Raw genomic sequence first — 21,396 nt, forward strand, 5'->3', positions numbered from 1 at the left:
TAAAGGGGTTAAGCCCCAGGACACTCCTGGATTGTCCACCAAGGTGCTTTTTCACTAGGGGGGTGGTGCCATTTTGTATGACCCATCACCATAAGTGGAATTTCTCTAGATATTTAATGCCATCTCAAAATGCTGGTCATGGTATCAGATAATTACTGCTTGTCTTCTTGATCTTTTCTCTTAAATAAAGAATTTTAAAAAAATAATGCCGATCATGGCTGTATAACGTCGACACAGTATTAAAACAATAGCAAGAAAGCATATAACCATAAAATACATTGTAATAATATATTGTAAAGCAGTGTATCCTGTGACGTAAGCGGAATGTTAATTAGGATTATGGGGTTAAGGGTTAGAGTATTTAGAGCTAGGGTGGATTAGATGTGCAAAGGTACTTAAAGTTAAAGTTTACCTGCTTTTAAGATGCTGTTGAGTTTAACTTTGAATCCTGCCTGAGATCAAAAGGAGTTACAATTCACAGTCTTATAAAGGCAGCTGCATAATTTATCTTAAATCTACTAAACTTAAACCCCTTTTAACCCAAAATCTTTCTAACCCTCACAACCTCAGGGGGTACAGACTCCCTTGACTTTCTCGAAACCAAACCTTATACAAACCCTAAACTACACACTAAATTCAGTTAAAAAAATGTACAGTTCATTCTGATGATCCCAGAAGGAGCACTTGAAACTCCATACATATATATCCCATGCATACAACAAGGCCAGCTCCAGTTGAGTCATTTCTTTGGTACTAATATAATGGGACGGCCTGTTTTACCCATCACAATGAAATGAAAAGTCATGTAAAGTCCTGCAGAGAGTTTGATTTACCATTGCCTTCTTTGCCAGTCTGCAATTCTAAATAGCTTGCCTTAACATGTGTAGACTAACTGGCAGCTAATAGCAATATTATGCCTCCAGCCATTGCATACCCACCCCAAAAGCCCTGGTTACATGGCATAGTGAGACATTATAATGAGCAGTGCCTGTCTCTGCAATAACATGAACTGTTGCAATCTAATCCCCTCTGACAAATATATTTAAAGTATGGTGTATCATGCAAAATGCAGTTTAAGTTGAGTGACTTTTGTCTCAATGTACATAGATAAAGTATGCACCTTTTCATACAAAGAAAATGGCAAATTAACTTTTTTTCAGGTGTTGCACACAAACCTATGTTAGCTTAATTTTTTCACATTGAAAGTTTAGTATTTTGAATTTCTGTTCCACATTAGAAAGCAATGTAAAGAAAAACCAGCCCAGAGAGTGCCTCTTAGAAAAAAACAACAAACTAATTTATCCAGAAAGACAACATCTTGCTTATGTGCATCTCTGCTTTGTATAGTATAGAGATGGTTGTTGTAACTGTATTTACTGTATGCAGGTATTACAAGCATATACATACAAATTGTGCAAATTTAAGGTTTGTTGATTTAAGGTATCTCTAAACAACAATCTGTTCACAAAATTGCTGTTTTCTCTATTCTTTATATGCTAGCTATGCATTACATGTTAAACAATACACAATTACATGAACTTGGTAACGAAAGGATTATTTTAATTTCTATACTGATCTATCTGGGTTTCTTCCGCTATCGTAATTATATGCAGTGCAGAACATACGTAATTGTGTGGTGATTATCTATAAAAGCGGGACGTTTTGTTTACAGGTGCGTGGATATTAAGAGATTGTGTCTCAATTCCTCAGATAAAATGTACTTCTCACAGATTTCATTTTAACACATTACTTGTGTTCCTCTCACACTCTCCAGGCTTCTTTTCCTTAAGTTCTCTGGTTGCAGCTTGGCGACATATGCTTGGTGAGGTTGATAAATATTTATTGCATATGTTCTTCTAGGGTAAAATGGCATTGTGAAACCATCATCAAATCCAAATGCTCATAAGGATAAAAGAGGGTAAAAAAGACATACGGATTATGAAAATAGAAGCATTTTAACCTATTTTTTCATAGTAATAAACAAAGGAATTAGACGATTTAAGAAATAGGAACACTTGCTACTTATCTTTAGGGTGAGAACATTGCCTGTTCAATAGTCCTATACATTTAAAGCCCGTGAATATTTTTTATGGTCATGCAGAAGGCCAGTTCTTTATGATGATGCAACAGCACGGTTGTACCTGGTACAGTGCCACATAACCCACATTTCTGTACTAATATGATACACAAGGAATTTTACCCTTCTTCATTTGGTATTGGATTCCCTTGGTTACGTTCTTATGAACTGTCACTGCGTGACCTGACCAGCAGATCAGATGGACTTCCTTCAGTCTGACCCTTCTTGAATTGACACTTTGGGTTTTCTGGGATAACCATATCCCAGATAGAAGAATTGGATAAGAATATTACACTAGCAGAAACCCTCAAAGCAATGAATGATACACAAATAGGCAAGGCTCCTGACCCAGATGGTTTTACCATTTTGTATTATAAAACAATTACAGACATCTTGATTCCACGTTAAAAAAAATATTTTGTGGAAATTTTTGTAATAATAAATCATATATATATATATAGAGAGAGTTTCTTTTTGAAGTTTGTATTGCTCTATTTTGAATTACTTTATTCACAAACAAGCTCTGTAATGTACCATAAAGAGTCAATGAATATATCAAATGTGTGGTTTCTTACTAGAGCAGAATTGTATCCTGTCCTAAAAGATAAGGAGTTGTTTTGACAGGATATACCGGAGACAGATATAGACATCAAGTTGATATAATGTGATTGTGTTTCTGTTTCGCCGCAATTGGTGCCATAATTGTAAGACACTTTCGAATGGATATTGTGCTTATCAGGAATTGGTTTGGAATACAAAAGCCAGAATACCAGTTATTTGTGCCAGATAATAAATGAGATTGTAAGGCTGCCATCACTGAACTCTTAGAGCCCCTTACAACCCCAATAATTCCTCCCCTCCGACACACATTCCCAGACAGACACACACATGCCCAGACAGACATACACATGCCCAGATATACATATATGTGTATGTGTCTATATATGGGAATGTATGTGTGTGTGTGTGTGTGTGTGTGTTTCAGTGAATGTGTGTACATTTGTTGTGTGGTGTACAGTATTTTTTAGGAATCCTAAAAGTGTATGATGACAGAAAGTAAAAGTGGTGCAAATGAGCAAGATGAGCTTGTTCCAAGAGGCATGTGCCTAGTACAGGACATGATTTTCCTCATATCCTTTTGAACACTTCTATCCAGATTTACCCTCCTTGCTTACCCAAGGCCAGTTTCCTCAGTGCACCCTCACCCCTTCATATATACATATATGCAAAATGTTTGGGGTATGTGATTGGATGGTTGAATGCGACTTCTATGGTGTATTTGATTGGATGCATGAATTTCACTGGATTGAGGTATGAGTGGATAGTGAATTTGACCTAATGGGCGAATTTAATAATAAGTGGGAAAGTGCTAGGAATGTGTGTCAAGGCTGTTTGTGGGGTTGTATGTGTGTGTATTTGGATAGGGGCTCTAACTTGTGTATTTGGGGTGATAGAGGCTATAATGAATGTTTGTGTAGACAGGGGCTGTAGGGTGTGTTTGTGTTTGAGGCTAGAGTGTGCTCTTGTGGGAAATGGGATGTATGGGATGTAGCATGCGCAGGAGGAAATTGGGGGTGTAATGTGTCTGGGGGAGCCAATTGGGACTTTAGTGTGTGTATTGTCGTGAGGGGATTTGGGCTAGTGTTTGTGGGAAATTGGGATCGTAGTGTGTGGGTGTGTGTGTAAAGAAAATTGGGGTTGTAGTGTGTGTGGGATAAATTGAGATTTTACTATGTATGTGGGGGAAATTGGGTCTGTAGTGTCTGCTTGCAAGGGAATACGTGATGTAGTGTATGATTGCATGGGGATAAGGGCTGCAGCGTGTGTTTGAATGTTATAGGGACTTTTGTGTGTATAGGGGATCAAGAGGCTGTAGTGTGTTGGGGTAGCAAGAGGTGCTGTTTTTTGAGGAGTAGAGTCTATTCTGTACATTGGGGAGTTAGGCCCTGTAGTATTGTAGTGTGTGAGGTGGGCATAAAAAAGATATGAACATAAAAACTAACTACCTTCTTGCTTACGTTGTGCCAAGAAGGGGGAATACTCATTTTTGGTGGTTGCATGGGCGCACCTTTCCAAACCGCCTTTGGGCACACAGGCCTTGGGGATGCAGTGTGTGGGTTCTGGGTGCTGTGCACTCCACCTCCTGCCTGTCATTTCATGTAGCTTGGCTTTGTGGATTGCGGTAGATGTTATCTGTATGCCCTACCATCATCGGGTGTGCATCTTTGGTGGGTGCAAAGAAATCAGACTTGTCATGTTAACCCGTGGCAATGCTCACAGGAGCAATACTTGCATCTTTCTGGGGTACAGACCACAAGCTCCCTGGGCTCTCTCACATCCAAATGGTCTAGGAAGGAGGAAGATCTTTAAACTCTGAGCCCCCCTTCTCTTGCCTGCTGTCCTGAAGCCACGGCCTCGGTGGCCTTGTGGAAAATATAGTCCTGCTTCTACCATTGTTTAAAATCCTCTTAAACAAACACAGAATCACCAGAGTTCATATCCAATAACCTAAAGACGCAGTAGACAGCTGTGTTTCCCACCTAATAGTGAGTTTAATACACCTGCATTACTGCTAATTATTTGCAATATATTTTTCATTGGACTTTTTTGAGTCAAGTGGATTATTACATAATGCTGTCACATACTTACACTATATTCCAATACAGGTATGGTCTTAGGTGTTAGATTTTACTTGCTGACTTCTAACACTTTTAGATAATGTTTCTATTATAAATGGCGTCATCACCCATTTTTTTTACATAATAAAGATTAATGTGAAGTGTTCTCCTTTACATTGTATTATTATTTTTTTTACATACAATCCCCTCTTATTATATGTGAAACAACAAACAGTGCTTCTTTACTGTACATGCCACAGTAATGTAGTAACTGCCATTACTTGCACATTTCAACAAGACAATGAACATGGACTGTGTATTTTATTTTTGTAGTATTAATACAAATTAATATGGTTTGCCAGAAATGTCAAAATGTAGTCGCTAAGGATGGGAGAAAGGGTTAAAGGACTTCACTCCCTTATGGTGGGCCTTGAATGAAATGTAGTCTTTTGAATGTGTAAAACCAGTGTAATTTTAACGCTGTTTAATAAACATTTTGTAGCAAATAAACATTGAAAACAGAAAACCCATCGAGAGGAAGTGGAGTCTTATAAAGACAGCTTGGTGGTATACTGACAGATTCACAACAGTACAAAAAATAAAAAGATTAAAAATAGAGTAACTGATATGCAAAGGAGATCAGACGCCAAGGTCAAAATATCCCCTTAGAGAATGAGGATGTGGTGAAATAAAGGGCAGATGTGTTAACCTTCTGACTTCTAAAGGATGTTGAAAAAAGCATTCTTTCAGCAGTAAATAGGTTAAAATATGCATTAACCATTCCTTAAAATTCCCACATTTCTGAGTGGGGGATTGCTGCTGGCGTGCTACTACGCGTGATAAATTAATTCTTAAAGAACTTAAGAAACTCCAGACTGAATGCAATAATACACTTTGCAGTGGTTCAGTGTTTGCAGAAGGTTTTGCAAGACTATTGCTTACACACTTTGCTGATATTCATGCAAGTAGTCTCAAAGACTCTAACATAAAATGCAACTACCATGTAAACTATTACCGTATATACTCGAGTATAAGTCGAGGCCCCTAATTTTACCCCCAAAAACTGGGAAAACTTATTGACTCGAGTATAAGACTAGGGTGGAAAATGCAGCAGCTACTGGTAAATTTCTAAATAAAATTAGATCCCAATAAAATTATATTAATTGAATATTTATTCACAGTGTGTGTATATAATGAATGCAGAGTGTTTGTGTAGTGTGTGTGTATATAATGAATGCAGTGTGTGTATATAATGCAGTGTGTGTGTATGAATGCAGTGTGTGTGTATAATGCAGTGTGTGTGTATATAATGCAGTGTGTGTGTATGAATGCAGTGTGTGTGTATGAATGCAGTGTGTGTGTGTGTGTATGTGATGCAGAGTATGTAACCTTGGTGGGGGTGGGCATTTTTATTATTTATTTTTTATTATTATTTTAATATTATTATTATTATTTTTATCTAATTGAATAGCCGAGTTTAACTGGGTTATTGGGGCGAGGTATATAGATGACATTCTAATAGTTTGGAAAGGTACGGCTAATGAATTCAATCATTTTGTAATTCTTCTGAACGATAATGATTACAATCTCAGATTTACTTCTGAATTTGGAGGAAAAAATCAGATTTTTTTAGATTTAACTGTCTCTATTGATAATCAATTAATCCAAACAACTTTCTTTAAGAAACCAACCGCTTCAAATAGCCTTTTGGACTGGGAGAGCTTTGACCCTAAACCCCTTAAGAATGGAATTCCCATAGGCCAATACCTAAGGGCCCGTAGGAACTGCAGCACCATTCAGGAATTTCAAACTCAAGCCGATAGACTGCGAATACAGTTCAAAGATAAAGGCTACCCCAATCGATGCCTAAAAAGAGCTTACAGGAGAGCAGTGGAATCAGATAGAGAGACACTACTGAGCAAAAACAAACCTGTAACATCTACCACATCCCGTCCTCGCATGATTGCAACTTTTGATGCTGGTTGGGATAGAGTCAGATCCGGTATTGAGAAATACTGGCCACTCCTAACGGGCGACATTCATCTTACTAAGATCTTAGGTCCAAAAGTTGAAATAACGGCACGAAGGGGAAAAAACCTTAGATACCTTTTGGTCCCTAGCCATTTTAAACTACCACGTTCAGAGATGAAGACTTGGCTTAATAAACCGGTCATTGGCACCTTTCAATGCGGGCGCTGTGTCGCATGCAAATATATTAAACGGGACTCCAAAAAAGTGTCTGACAGTGAGAATAAACAGGTCTTCAATGTTGCATCATTTTTTAATTGCAACACCTCAGGACTGGTATATTTACACCTGTGAATGTGACCGCAAATACGTGGGCAAAACCTTCCGTCCTTTTAAAGAATGGATTAAAGAGCATGTCAGGTCACCCAAACTCACCATTGAAACACCAATTGCTCGCCACCTCAAGAAACACCATTCAAGTAAGTCTCATGGCTTGCGCTTCTGTGGACTTGAATTGGTGAAACGTAATAAGAGGAGGGGTGACTATGACAGATTCCTAAGGCAACGTGAAAGCTTTTGGATCTATAGACTCAAGACGCTACAACCAAAAGGCTTAAATGAAGGCTTTTCCTTTGCCCCATTTATTTAAAACATTAGGGTATCCTAGTACCCACTCCATTATGGGTCCCTTTTGAATTACTGATAAGTATCTTCTCCAGGTGTGCCTTTTCCATCTCGTTTTTCTATATTGTTTATATGATAAATTATTTGTGCAACTAGGATTTCACCATTTAGTATACCAATAAATCAGTAATCAGTATACATTTAATTCTATAGGCTCTGATATACAACCTGATAAGTTGCCTCTACTATAAAGCTGTCTGTACACATCCCTTGCTGTTATACTCACACTATTATGATTATGCTTTTATCATACAGTATACAAATAAACTACGGTAATAATCAGCATATATTTATTTCTATATACTTGTCATCTAAGCTTCGATATACAACCTGACAAGCTGCTTCTACTGTATAGTTGTCCGTGTACATATGTATATACCTTTTTGTTTTGTTCACATAACCTTACTTGTTTATTCTTTCATTTTCTGCATTTTTTAATTTCTAATCCTAAATATGTTGTATCCATATAATATCTATAACCAGCTCATTCCATCTCCTTTACATCCTGCTGCACAAACAGGGACACATAGGGTTAACTATACCCATTTCCCTGCAGTGTGGATGTCCCAGCCACTCATTTACCCATTCCCCGCCCACCTGACTGACGCAAATCGAGTATGCCGATGACGTCAGAGATTAAGGGGCGGAGCCTATGGGGTTTAAAATTGTGGCGCGATCCCAGTCCGGTAAGCTCTTGAGAAAGGCGCATCAGCAGCGCCGAAACGCGCGTTGAGCTCTTACCGCAACCACATGGTCACTATTTAGATCAGGTAGTCTAGGTATCCTGTTTGCTGCAGTTTACGATAGGAGATATTCTGACTGTATTCTAGGACTTAGGATTTAAAGTCTGCTCATATTTAGTTCCTTCCTTCGCTACTTTAGCCTATATAGCATCTATGCTCATACTTAAGAAATTAAGCTTACTAGGGAAGTGACGATTTTTTTACTTTCAGTATTTTCACCTACTGAGCCTCTTTGGTGAGGTCTTTAGTATCCTGTACTTATACCCCACTTTTTCTCAATTAGGGTGATATATAGATTACACTTAATTGATTTTCTGTTATATCTATTCCCTGAAGGGACCTGAGATCATTAGACTACGGACTTATTTTCCCGACGAATTTTGGCCACAGATTAAGGCATATTAGTAGTTCTTTGTTCTCAGGTTGTACCCTCAATGTATGATAGATATCTACTAATTCAATTACCTTCCTCTATGGGCGATATCTATCTATATTCAGCATTAACCCTTGAGAGGTTTGTTAGTACAGTGATTTAGCTTCTCTCCCCTGCACACCAAATAGCTACTGTGGTTACTGAGACATTGTAACAAACCATATGATTATATTTCTACACTGTCTGTCCCAGAAACCTACTTACCTACAGTAGCTTTGTATTAAAAAAAGGTGCACGGAACATATAGCAAACAATAGACGATTCCTGTATATATATGTTTTATCTTATCACTGTTTATACACATTTTTCACTGATTTTTTCACCCATTATTATTTATTTTCACCCTAAGAGGGATTAATAAAAAAATATTATTTTCTTTATATTTAATTCAAGTTCTATACAGGCATTTTTTTGCCATTCTCATTATGAACAAGTGTCTCTTTGGGGATTCCATTCTAATCCCTGTTCAGTCTCTTTCTCTTTGCAAGCACCCATAGTGTCTGTCAGTTCCTCTGCAATGTAAACATTGCTGTTCCTGCAAAACAGCAATGTTTTTAGATGCAAGGTTAAAACGACAGAGGCATGGCATATATATATATATACACACTATCTAACAAAAGTGAGTACACCCCTCACATTTTTGTAAACATTTTATTATATATATAAGTAAAAAGTGTACAGCCTGTATAACAGTGTAAATTTGCTGTCCCCTCAAAATAACTCAACACATAGCCATTAATGTCTAAACCGTTGGCAACAAAAGTGAGTACACCCATAAGTGGAAATGTCCAAATTGGACCCAAAGTGTCAATATTTTGTGTGCCCACCATTTTTTCCAGCACTACCTTAACCCTCATGGGCATGGAGTTCACCAGAGCTTCACAGGTTGCCACTAGAGTCCTCTTCTACTTCTCCATGACGACATCAAAGAGCTGGTGGATGTTAGAGACCTTGCGCTCCCCCACCTTCCGTTTGAGGATGCCCCACAGATGCTCAATAACATTTAGGTCTGGAGACATGCTTGGCCAGTCCATCACCTTTACCTTCTTTAGCAAGGCAGTGGTCGTCTTGGAGGTGTGTTTGGGGTCGTTATCATGTTGGAATATTGCCCTGCGGCCCAGTCTCCGAAGGGAGGGTATCATGCTCTGCTTCAGTATGTCACAGTACATGTTGGCATTCATGGTTCCCTCAATGAACTGTAGCTCCCCAGTGCCGGCAGCACTCATGCAGGCCCAGACCATGACACTCCCACCACCATGCTTGACTGTAGGCAAGACACACTTGTCTTTGTACTTCTCACCTGGTTGCTGCCACTATCTGAACCAAATAAGTTTATCTTGCTCTCATCGGACCACAGGACATGGTTCCAGTAATCCACGTCCTTAGTCTGCTTGTCTTCAGCAAACTGTTTGCGTGCTTTCTTGTGCATCATCTTTAAAAGAGGCTTCCTGCTGGGATAAAGCTATGCAGACCAATTTGATGCAGTGTGCGGCGTATGGTCTGAGCACTGACAGGCTGAACCCCCACCCCTTCAACCTCTGCAGCAATGCTGGCAGCACTCCTATGTCTATTACCCAAAGACAACCTCTGGATATGACGCTGAGCACGTGCACTCAACTTTTTTGGTTGACCATGGCGAGGCCTGTTCTGAGTGGAACCTGTCCTGTGAAACCGCTGTATGGTCTTGCCCACCGTGCTGCAGCTCAGTTTCAGGGTCTTGGCAATCTTCCACCCTGGGTACCACTCACTAAGGGGGTGCCCAGTGGGCACTTTCACAGGGGCGGCATTTCGCCACCCATGTGTCTTATGAAAAGGGACTGGTGTGCCGCGAGTTGTGTATCAACGCGATTTCCCATCAAGCAGCAGTAGGTCCTGTTCTCGCGATCCGCGAGAACAGAGGACCCTGCTGCTGCTGCTGGATGGGAAACGAGGATGCAAAGTACTGGACCCCTCTTCACTGCCACCGGACCACCAGTCGAGGAGGACAGGACGGGTGTCATGCCTTAATTACGGTATTCCCTTACTTCCTGGTTCCACGGAACCTAGCCACACCTCTTTATGACACGGTCTGCCTATTTAATCTGACCGCACCAGCTGATCGAGGCTGGATTATTAAACTACGTTCCGTACCTACCAACCGGTACAACTTCGTTGTGAAAGCCTCTGCTTCCAGACCGGACTGAAAGACTCTGCAAAGTTCCCTTCACCTCTCCTCATCCACGACTAAAGCTTAACACTCTTCATCCGTCTCTGAGGAGATCTCGGGAACCAGTGTTCTATGTGCCGGAAGCTAAGTAAAACCAATGTGATAAGCGTTGCATCTAAAAGCTGTTATTACCTGTCTCCAAAGTCCTTCGGTAAAACCAACCCCGTTACAGCTAACTTCAACTCATACTGCATATCAGTTATCTGCATCAGTCTTGCTTCAGTTAAAGTTATGGAACAGCTATTGTAACTACTTATCACCTAAACCGTTAATTCTACTAAGAGACTTTATTTGATTCAGTATCTGCAATTTACTATCGTTTACTCCTTAAAGCTACAGTGCCTATAATTGTGGACTTCAGTTATCGTTTACTACTTAAAGCTACAGTGCCTATAATTGTGGACTTCAGTTATCGTTTACTACTTAAAGCTACAGTGCATATAATTGTGGACTTCAGTTATCGTTTACTACTTAAAGCTACAGTGCCTATAATTGTGGACTTCAGTTATCGTTTACTACTTAAAGCTACAGTGCCTATAATTGTGGACTTTAGTTATCGTTTATTACTTAAAGCTACAGTACCTGTAAATTGGAATTAAAGTCAATACCTTTTACTTTTTATAATAAATATTCAACTATAAGAAATCTGCAGTTGTGTTCCTTCATAACAAATGTTTAGACGTGACAACGGGCAAGTAAGTGGTAGCACTTATTCCACACAACATGCACACTGCACACACTATACACACACTGCACACACTATACACTGCATACACTATACACACACTGCACACACTATACACTGCATACACTACACACACACTGCATACACTATACACACACTGCATACACACACTGCACACACTATACACTGCACACACTATACACTGCATATACTATACACTGCATACACTATACACCCACTGCATACACTATACACTACATACACTATACACACACACTGCATACATTATACACTGCACACACTATACACACACACTGCATACACTATACACTACATACACTATACACACACTGCACACACTATACACACACACTGCATACACTATACACTGCATACAATATACACACACACTGCATACACTATACACTGCATACACCATACACACACACTGCATACACACACACTGCACACACTATACACTGCATACACTATACACACACACTGCATACCCTATACACTGCATACACACTGCATACACACACACACACACTGCATACACCATACACACACACACTGCATACACACACACTGCATACACACACACTGCATACACTATACACACACACTGCATACACACAATGCATACACTATACACACACTGCATCCACTACGCAAACACACTGCATTCACTACGCAAACACACACTTATACATGTGTATAGCATACACTATACACACACACTGCACACACTATACACACACACTGCATACACTATACACTGCATACACTATACACACACGCTGCATACACCACACACACACTGCATACACACACTGCACACACTATACACACTATACACTGCATACACTATACACACACACTGCATACACTATACACTGCACACACTACACACACACACTACATACACTATACACTGCACACACTATACACACACGGCATACACTATACACTGCATACACTATACACATACACTGCATACACACACACTGCACACACTATACACACACTGCACACACTATACACTGCATACACTATACACACACACTGCACACACTAAACCCACACAGTACATACACTATACACTGCACACACTATACACACACTGCATACACTATACACTGCATACACTATACACACACACTGCATACACTATACACTGCATACACTATACACACACACTGCATACACCACACACACTGCATACACACACTGCACACACTATACACACACACTGCATCCACTATACACTGCACACACTACACACACACACACACACTGCATCTACTATACACTGCACACACTATACACACACACTGCATACACTATACACTGCATACACTATACACACACACTGCATACACACACTGCACACACTATACACTGCATACATTATACACACACACTGCACACACTATACACACACACACTACATACACTATACACTGCACACACTATACACACACTGCATACACTATACACTGCATACACTATACACACACACTGCATACACTATACACTGCATACACTATACACACACACTGCATACACTATACACTGCATACACCATACACACACACTGCATACACACACACTGCACACACTATACACTGCATACACTATACACACACACTGCATACACTATACACTGCATACACTATACACACACACTGCATACACTATACAATGCATACACTATACACACACACTGCATACACTATACAATGCATACACTATACACACACACTGCATACACATACACACACTGCATACACCATACACACACACACTGCATACACACACACTGCATACACTATACACACACACTGCATACACCATACACACACACACTGCATACACACACACTGCATACACTATACACACACACTGCATACACACACTGCATACACTATACACACACTGCATCCACTACACAAACACACTGCATTCACTACGCAAACACACACTTATACATGTGTATCTGTATGTCTGTGTGTCTGTATGTGTGTCTGTATGTGTGTCTGTCTGTATGTCTGGCTGTATGTCTGTCTGTATGTCTGTCTGTGTGTGTATCTGTGTGTCTGTCTGTGTATCTGTCTGTCTGTGTGTCTGTCTGTGTGTCTGTCTGTGTGTCTGTCTGTTTCGGTGTTCAGTGCCAAATACAAAATTGCAGTTGTTTTTTACATTTCAAAGTGGGGGGGGGGGAGGGTGCCAAATAAAGGATCTGCCTCGGGTGCCAAATACTCCAGGAACGCCCCTGGTGACACCAGATATGAGTGGTGGCACTGGGCAAGTGGGCACAGTATACGCTGTGAGCCTGATTACACAGGGGAAAAAAAAAAGCAAACTGATGTTCTAGCCCTAAAAAGGGCTTTTTGGGGTGCATTTCTTACAGCAGAGATCAGATAAGTCCTTCAGGACTGTAGTGGACACTGAATACACTAGCCTAGCTATCGATTTCCCTATTAAATCAGCAGCAGCTACACTGTCCCTCCTCTCACTAAAAATGCAGCTTCTGGGGGGCGGAGCCTAGCTGTCATGGAGGAAAGACGCACTTCGTGGGAGCTCCCTCAATATCTCACTTTAAGCAGCTATCAACAAGCGAATTTCACCCCAGAAGGGGATGACCCAGCAATGTTGCTCCTACCTGACCGACCCGACATGCTTAATAGCGGTCAGCAACTCGACAGAGTCTTACTTACCTACGCGTGGCAAGTGTGGCCTGGTGCTCACCGGGCGGGAGAGGCGGACAATTTCCCGATCCTGGGATGCCCAGGAGCAGCTACTTCCCGGTAGGAGCTCCGTTAACCTTCCCCTTCGGACCGATGGGGGTTATCCCGGTCCACCCCTGAGAGGCTGTCTGGAGCTAATGGACGCACAGAGCACAGCCACCCAGGCTGACATACTCATCTGCGAATCTCCCAATATGGAGTCAGCCGCGTGTCCTCCTGGTACCAGCAAAGCATGGCAGGATATTGAGTCTAAGCTGGACAGACTCTTTAATCAATTTTGGAAGCAAATAACAAGCAGGAAGTCCCAACAAGTTCCACCACAGCCCCAACAAGCTCCACCCCAGCTAAGCGAAGCAGTCCCCATTAAAATCCACCAACGCAAAAGGCGTCGAAGACGGGACCAGAGGCGCAAACAGAAATGCAGAGCCTGCCCCACGTCAAGCACTCGCCTCCACCTTAAGCCACCACAATCCCGCACCAGACATGAAGCACCACCGGGACAGATCCGACCACCTGACAAAACAAGCTTCCACCACCTCAAGCCGCGAACCCGGCACTCAGCCAGAGACTTGCCTTTGTTGTTCCAGGTATCAGGGACTGCACCTGGCGCCCAGAAGGGATCGGATGAGCACAAGCAGGAAACAGCAGCCTGCCAAGCATGTCCCACTATAGCCAATCCTCCACACCATGCCTTTGATCACATTAACTGCTCTCTGCACATTAACTAATCGTAAAGTGGCAAGCGTTTAAACATGTCATTATTTCACCTCCTAAAGAGTTTATTGTCGTAGTTCCTTACATGCCTTTACCTTAACCGTTCATGTATTATGTTATTCACTAGTCTCATCTCATGGGGCAACTCACACTTGATTTCTAACTAGTGGTGGAGCTGCTGATATAAATACACAGTTGATAACGTGCAAGCTACACCCTAAACATGACAGCCATCTTTCACAACAATGTACTGCTATATACTCATACCCTCAGTGCAACTAGCCATGATAAACGCATGTTCAGCCTAGCATGCTCAAATATAACACACTTCTGTCTAAAAAAAAAAAGAATGCAGCTTCAGAATTAATCTAAATTGTATGCTGTCTAGGAGGTGGGAGGGTCTGGGAGGGAGGGTCTGCTGCTGATTGGCTGGAATGTGTCTGCTGACTGTGAGGTACAGGGTCAAAGTTTACTCAATGAAGACGAATAGGGGGCGGACCGAACATCGCATATGTTTGCCATCCATGGCGAACGCGAACGGGAACCGTTCGGGACATTACTAATGAGTGTTAACACCACATTTTACACACTTGCTCCACATTCACACCTGAGACCTTGTAACACTAACGAGTCCCATGACACCGGAGAGGGAAAATGGCTAATTGGGCCCAATTTGGACATTTCCACTAAGGGTTGTACTCACTTTTATTGTCAATGGTTTAGACATTAGTGGCTGTGTGTTGAGTTATTTTGAGGGGACAGCAAATTTACACTGTTATACAGGCTGTGCACTTTACATTGTAGCAGAGTGTAATTTCTTCAGTGTTGTCACATTAAAAGATATAATAAAATCGTTACAAAAAATGTGAGGGGTGTACTCACTTTTGTGAGATACTGTATATGTATAACAGCAATAAAGATTCCTTCCATATATACCAGCACTGTATGTTTGGTTGTGGCATCTGGTGGCAGCAGTTGAGAAAATAGCCAAGGGTGTTTTAGCTTCTCCTACCCCACATAAACACACAGACGCATTATTGGCTCCAACTGGGACCTTTTACAGAAGAAATTACCAATATAAAACAATAAATAAGCTACAGATACACAGAATAAAGTTTGTATATGTATTTGCTGTTACATCCATATTCACATGTAGGTATACAGAGAAAAATTACTTGTCATCCAGTGATGAGTACAGAAATAAGTTAATAAGGGCAAAATGTATGCATTTGCCTTATATGATATCACTGATGAAAGTCATCAAGGGTTCATGAGTAAAACTGTAGATAATTTCAAACTATTTTACTTGCATTCTACGAAAATAAAAGAGGAAATGAAGATCAAACTCATGTAGCTTTGTAAAAGTCTTTGATACAGCTCTACACAAGATTTTACTGTATAAATTAAAGCACGTAGGCCTCAGAGAAAATTAATTTTCCTACACAAACTTGAATAAAAACAGAATATAAAATATCATAATTAATGTAATAATTTCCTGTTAAATTCAGAACAAGGAGAGTACCCCAAGCAAAGTTCTAAACACAGATATCAGGGCAAAACTATCAGGGTTATTCAATACATGTATAGGGAATTAAAATCGAATTTTAAATGTAAGGCCAAAGGAGCCGAAACTGAAAGCATAGCTGACTGAGAGTATTTTTTTCCATTTTAGTTGGAGTAACTTTGAATATGAAATTCACTTTGAATTCTCACTTTAGTGAATAACCCTGTCAGGGCCTGTCATGCCAAATGGGAAAAAGACATCTGGTGCTGTATTTGGATGGCACACTATTTAACACTATCTGAAATTTGCATAGCATGCCCTGAACGAGCCTGAATTTGTTTTTGATTTCAGGAGGGCCAAATGCTGCTGGATGCCTGAGATATGGGCCATGGATTTTAACAATTCTAACTATTTGACTGCTAACAACACTAGCAGGGTGACTAAAGTGACCTGTCCATTCTCCAATATTTCCTTTAAAGCCCACACCCTCACCATTGTTGTGTAGGCTCTTTCCCCATGCCCAGTCACTAGTTTTCAGTTACATAGTAGTAATGGATGTACTTTGTCCCCATTGTGTTTAAAATCTGTGCTTTGTACGTATTCTGAATTCTGTACTTGGATGCGAAAATGTTAAACCTGACAACAACCGCTTCTGACCGAATGACACAGATTAGCTCTGATGAACTGAAATCTGACCTGAATTGGCATTAGTAAATATGAGAATTGCCATTCCGGTCAGAATTGTGCAATTTTTACTGACTTTTGTTCATTCTGACAAAATCTTATTAAAAAACCCTGTTGTGTCCTTTCCATTTCTCAACCTCCCATCTCTCTCTGTACTAACACAGTGCCTGAACTCCCTATAGTTTACATATATTCCTTTTCTAGTCTTTCTCTTTTTTTGCCTTGCTTAAGCTGATCAGCTAGCTTTAGATGGGCATGTTGTAAGGAAGGTAATGTGGCAATGATCTGAAATCTGAAAATATCTGTAATTAGTGGCCCCCTCCAACCACCGCTGAAGGGAGGCTGTCTCTTAAAGGGCAGGTTGCCAAGGATTCCGCAGGCCTAGACCGTTACCACTAGCAGGTGGCAGCTGCAGGCATAAGGTGGAGTTATAGTGACAATGGAGACACACAATAGAGGCATGTCTGAATGGTAAATTTATATTTATTGGCATGTGCCCAACTGGAGAGGAACAGCACTACCTTTGAGCATCATGTCTTGCACTTTGTATGTGGAGAACAAAAAAAAAGCATCCACACAAAAGTCTTAATGACTATATATGCTATAGTAGACACGTATGCAAGTAAATGAAAAGTCAATGTTTGGTTTGTTTTCTTGTGTTTTTTTCCAATTTTTTTTACATATTTGAAAAATTGCGTTAGTTCCAGAAACCTGAAACATTTATAATCAATTTGAAGCAGTAACAACGGAGTTATGCTAGCCATACAACAGTTACTCATAGAGCCCATGCATTGTAAAGTTCAGCTACTATGATCTGACTGGATCTCATCCTGATTTATACTAAAATTGATGTACATAGCTGAAAATTGTATTACAGTTGTTGGACAAGTTAAAAATAATGATGCAATTTCTAACATGGACAAAATGGCTACAGAATGAATCTTGCCTTGTGATTGTTAACCATGTCAATCCTGATACGAATAAACTAAATTTCCCATGATGCTCAGCCAGTCTTTAGTCAGCAAGAGCAAATTTGGAAAATTAGTTTCCAATGACCTGAGGTGCCAAAGTTAGCTATCACCGACCAAGCAATTGTGTTTTACTGTCTGTGTAAAGTCCCAGCATAGATATTGTTCCTTAGCTCATCGCTTCATCTTAAAATGGCAATTAAGGTCACAGGAGGAAAGTGGAAGAATAAATGTGATTAGACAGCTAAATTTGAAAGCAGTGTCTTACATGCACAGGGACCAGTTACTAAATTTCCTGATTAATCTATTGGGGAAAACCTGGTGAGGAAGCAAAATATAAATGCAAAATATCCTGATCATGCCTCCGTTTTGCATACATACACACCTGTCTGAGGAAGCTATGTGAAACCTTGAACTATGTGCAACAAATCATTTATACGCGTTGCTTAAATAAAATGTATTATAAATGGCTTAATTAAAGCATTCTTTTATTTTATTACTGAAACTGGTTCTGTTATTTATCACAGAACTTGTGTTGACTGGTGTTCACTTTCACCAGCTTCATATTCTAACTCATTTTACCTTATGTTGGGGTAGATGTGTATTTGTTATGCAGGTGACGTACGGGATTAATTCCAATTAGTGACAATCTACGTAGTCTCCATGAATATATAGCATCCTGTGGGCTAACTGTTGTTAATTATATTAGGCAGGCAATGGTTAGGTACAGCTGTTATGGGACATTAGTAGAGCAGGCTAGTGTGTGTATGGATGCTAAACATCAGCTTTCATTCAGGATTTCCTTAGCGGCTATACTAGCACCAATCTGAGGCAGACCTCCCTTTGTTTTGTACATATTGCTGATAGCTTGCGCATTACAACCATTGATCTCATTGTTTACTGATAAATTAAGCTCTATTATATTTTATAGAGGGCAATTGTTGTACATCAGTTACATACCATCCTTCCCAGAAAATAAGACTGGGTTTTATATTAATTTCGATGTGGTTTCACACAATAGGTTAGTATTCAAACTAAAAGAAAATGATCTAGATGAAAATTAATGTTCTTGGTTAGAATATTTGGCTATAAGACAGTGTTCAGAAATTTATCATTAATGGTAAATTTTAAAGTGTTCAGGGTTCTGCTCTGGGATTAATTCTATTTAACATATGTAGAAATTACCTTAAAAATAGACATTGAAATGTCTCATGTTTCAGTGTTTGCAGAGGACACAAAACTTTGTAAAGTAAAACAATGTGAGCAGGATATTACTCCGATTGCAGAGGGATATAGATTTGGACTGGGCACTCTAATGGCAGATGAGATCTAATGTAGATAAAGGCAAAGTTATTCATCCAGGATAAAGAATGCACAAGTAACTTACACACTAAATGGTAGCGAATTAGAGATAACAACACACAAGAAGAATTTGGGAATTGTTATAGACAACAATCTAGGCAACAATATGCAATGTCAGTGAGCAGTAAATCAATGGTAAGACCATATCTTGAATATGCTGTGCAATTTTGGGTACGTGTTCTAAAGAAGGATATTGTGCCGTTAGAAGAAGTGCAGAGGCCTGCTACAAAATGAATAAAAGGAATGGAACATTTTAATTATGACGAGAGGTTAACAAATTCAAATCTGTTTAGTTTTGAAAATCGGCACCTCAGAGAGGATATAAAAGCATTATACAAATACTGTTGTAATCAAAATTATTCAAAGCAGGTTTATTGTCAAATTTACAGACTTTCAGCTGTTTGCAATGAACAAATTAAACAAAAGCAATGACATGCTTCAAGTGGTTTCCCCAAATTCAACTGAAAATGCTACTTACAATGACTTCTCTATTCTCAAAATTATTCAACCCCCTGAATAGAATCCCTCACAACAGCACAAATATGCAAAACAGGTGTTGTCTCAAGCACACCTGATGTAACTAATCAAGGGCTTAATTAATTGCACCAGGTGTGCTTCAGCGTCACGTTTGGCTGCATGTTAGAAATATGGCTAAGTCAAAAAAATGGTCTACAAAGTTAAGCAAAGAGATCATCGCCCTTCACAAACTAGGAACAGGATACAAATAGATAGCGAAGGCACTGAATGCTCCTAGAGACACCGTTGGAAGCAAGCATAGTTTGCAAGTGCAATGTTGAAGGAACAGTGGTTACACTACCTGGACAGGGCAGATAAAGGAAGCTATCAATGGCTGCAAACAGACTTCTGAGAAGGCAGGTTGTGAAAAACTCTTGGACGACTCCAAAAGACCTGCAGCAAGACTTGGTGGCAACAGGCACTGAGGTTTCAGTGAGCACAGTAAGACACATACTAAACACAGAAGGTTTCCATGCCAAAACTACACTCCCAATCCAAGAGCACAAGGAAAGTTGGCTCCAATATGCTCAAAATCATATAAATAAGTCACAGAAGTTTTGGTATTCTGTTCTGTAGAGCAATAAAACAAAACTGGAACTTTTTGGCTTCTGGCCCAAAGGATCAGCGTTATGTCTGGAGGAGGAATGAAACATACATTGAAAAGAACACCCCACCTATAGTTAAGCATTGTGGTGGTTCTGGGGTGCTTTATATCCCCCAGCAATAAAAAGGCAAGATGGAGTCATAGGAGTATCAGGAAATCCAAGGAGAAAAAAAAATAATTAATCTCTGAGGAAGCTGAAGCCAAGCCATCATTAGACCCTCCAACAAAATAATGATCCCAAGAATACCTCAACTTCCACTTCGAGAAGTTCAGGAAAATTCTACAGCAGCCATCACAGTCACCTGATTTGAACCCCATAGAAAATCTCTGATAGGATTTTAAGAAGGCGGTTGCAGCATGCAAACTGAGGAATATTATTGAGGCCATTGCTCATGTTCCACAAGGACACTGTCAGAAGCTTGTGTTTGGCTATGCATCTCATTTGCAGCAGGTCATAACAGTAAAATGGTGCTCTACTAAGACTAAAGATACTTGCCATGAAGGGGCTGATTACTTTTGAGACTGGAGAAATTAGTATAAGTTGTATTTTAAGTTGAATTTAGGGAAACCACTTGAAGCATTCATTGTGTTGAGCTATTTCAATTTATTTTGTTTTATTTGCTCATTGCAACCAGTTGAAAGAATGTAAACTTTGACAATTAACCTAATTTTAGGGTTGAATAATTTTGATTACAACTGTCTATTTGGGGCCAATACAAACCACTGTCTAGAAATCTATTCATAAACAGGACTATACATTAGAAACCCTTTAAACTGGAAGAAAGGAGATTTAAATGCCCAAAAGGTAGATCCCCAGAGGCTGTACATTTAAAATGGCAAATGCCTTTAGAATGTCAATAAATAAATTTTTTTTCTAGTT

Source organism: Pelobates fuscus, chromosome 2, assembly GCF_036172605.1.
Source record: "Pelobates fuscus isolate aPelFus1 chromosome 2, aPelFus1.pri, whole genome shotgun sequence".
NCBI lineage: Eukaryota > Metazoa > Chordata > Amphibia > Anura > Pelobatidae > Pelobates > Pelobates fuscus.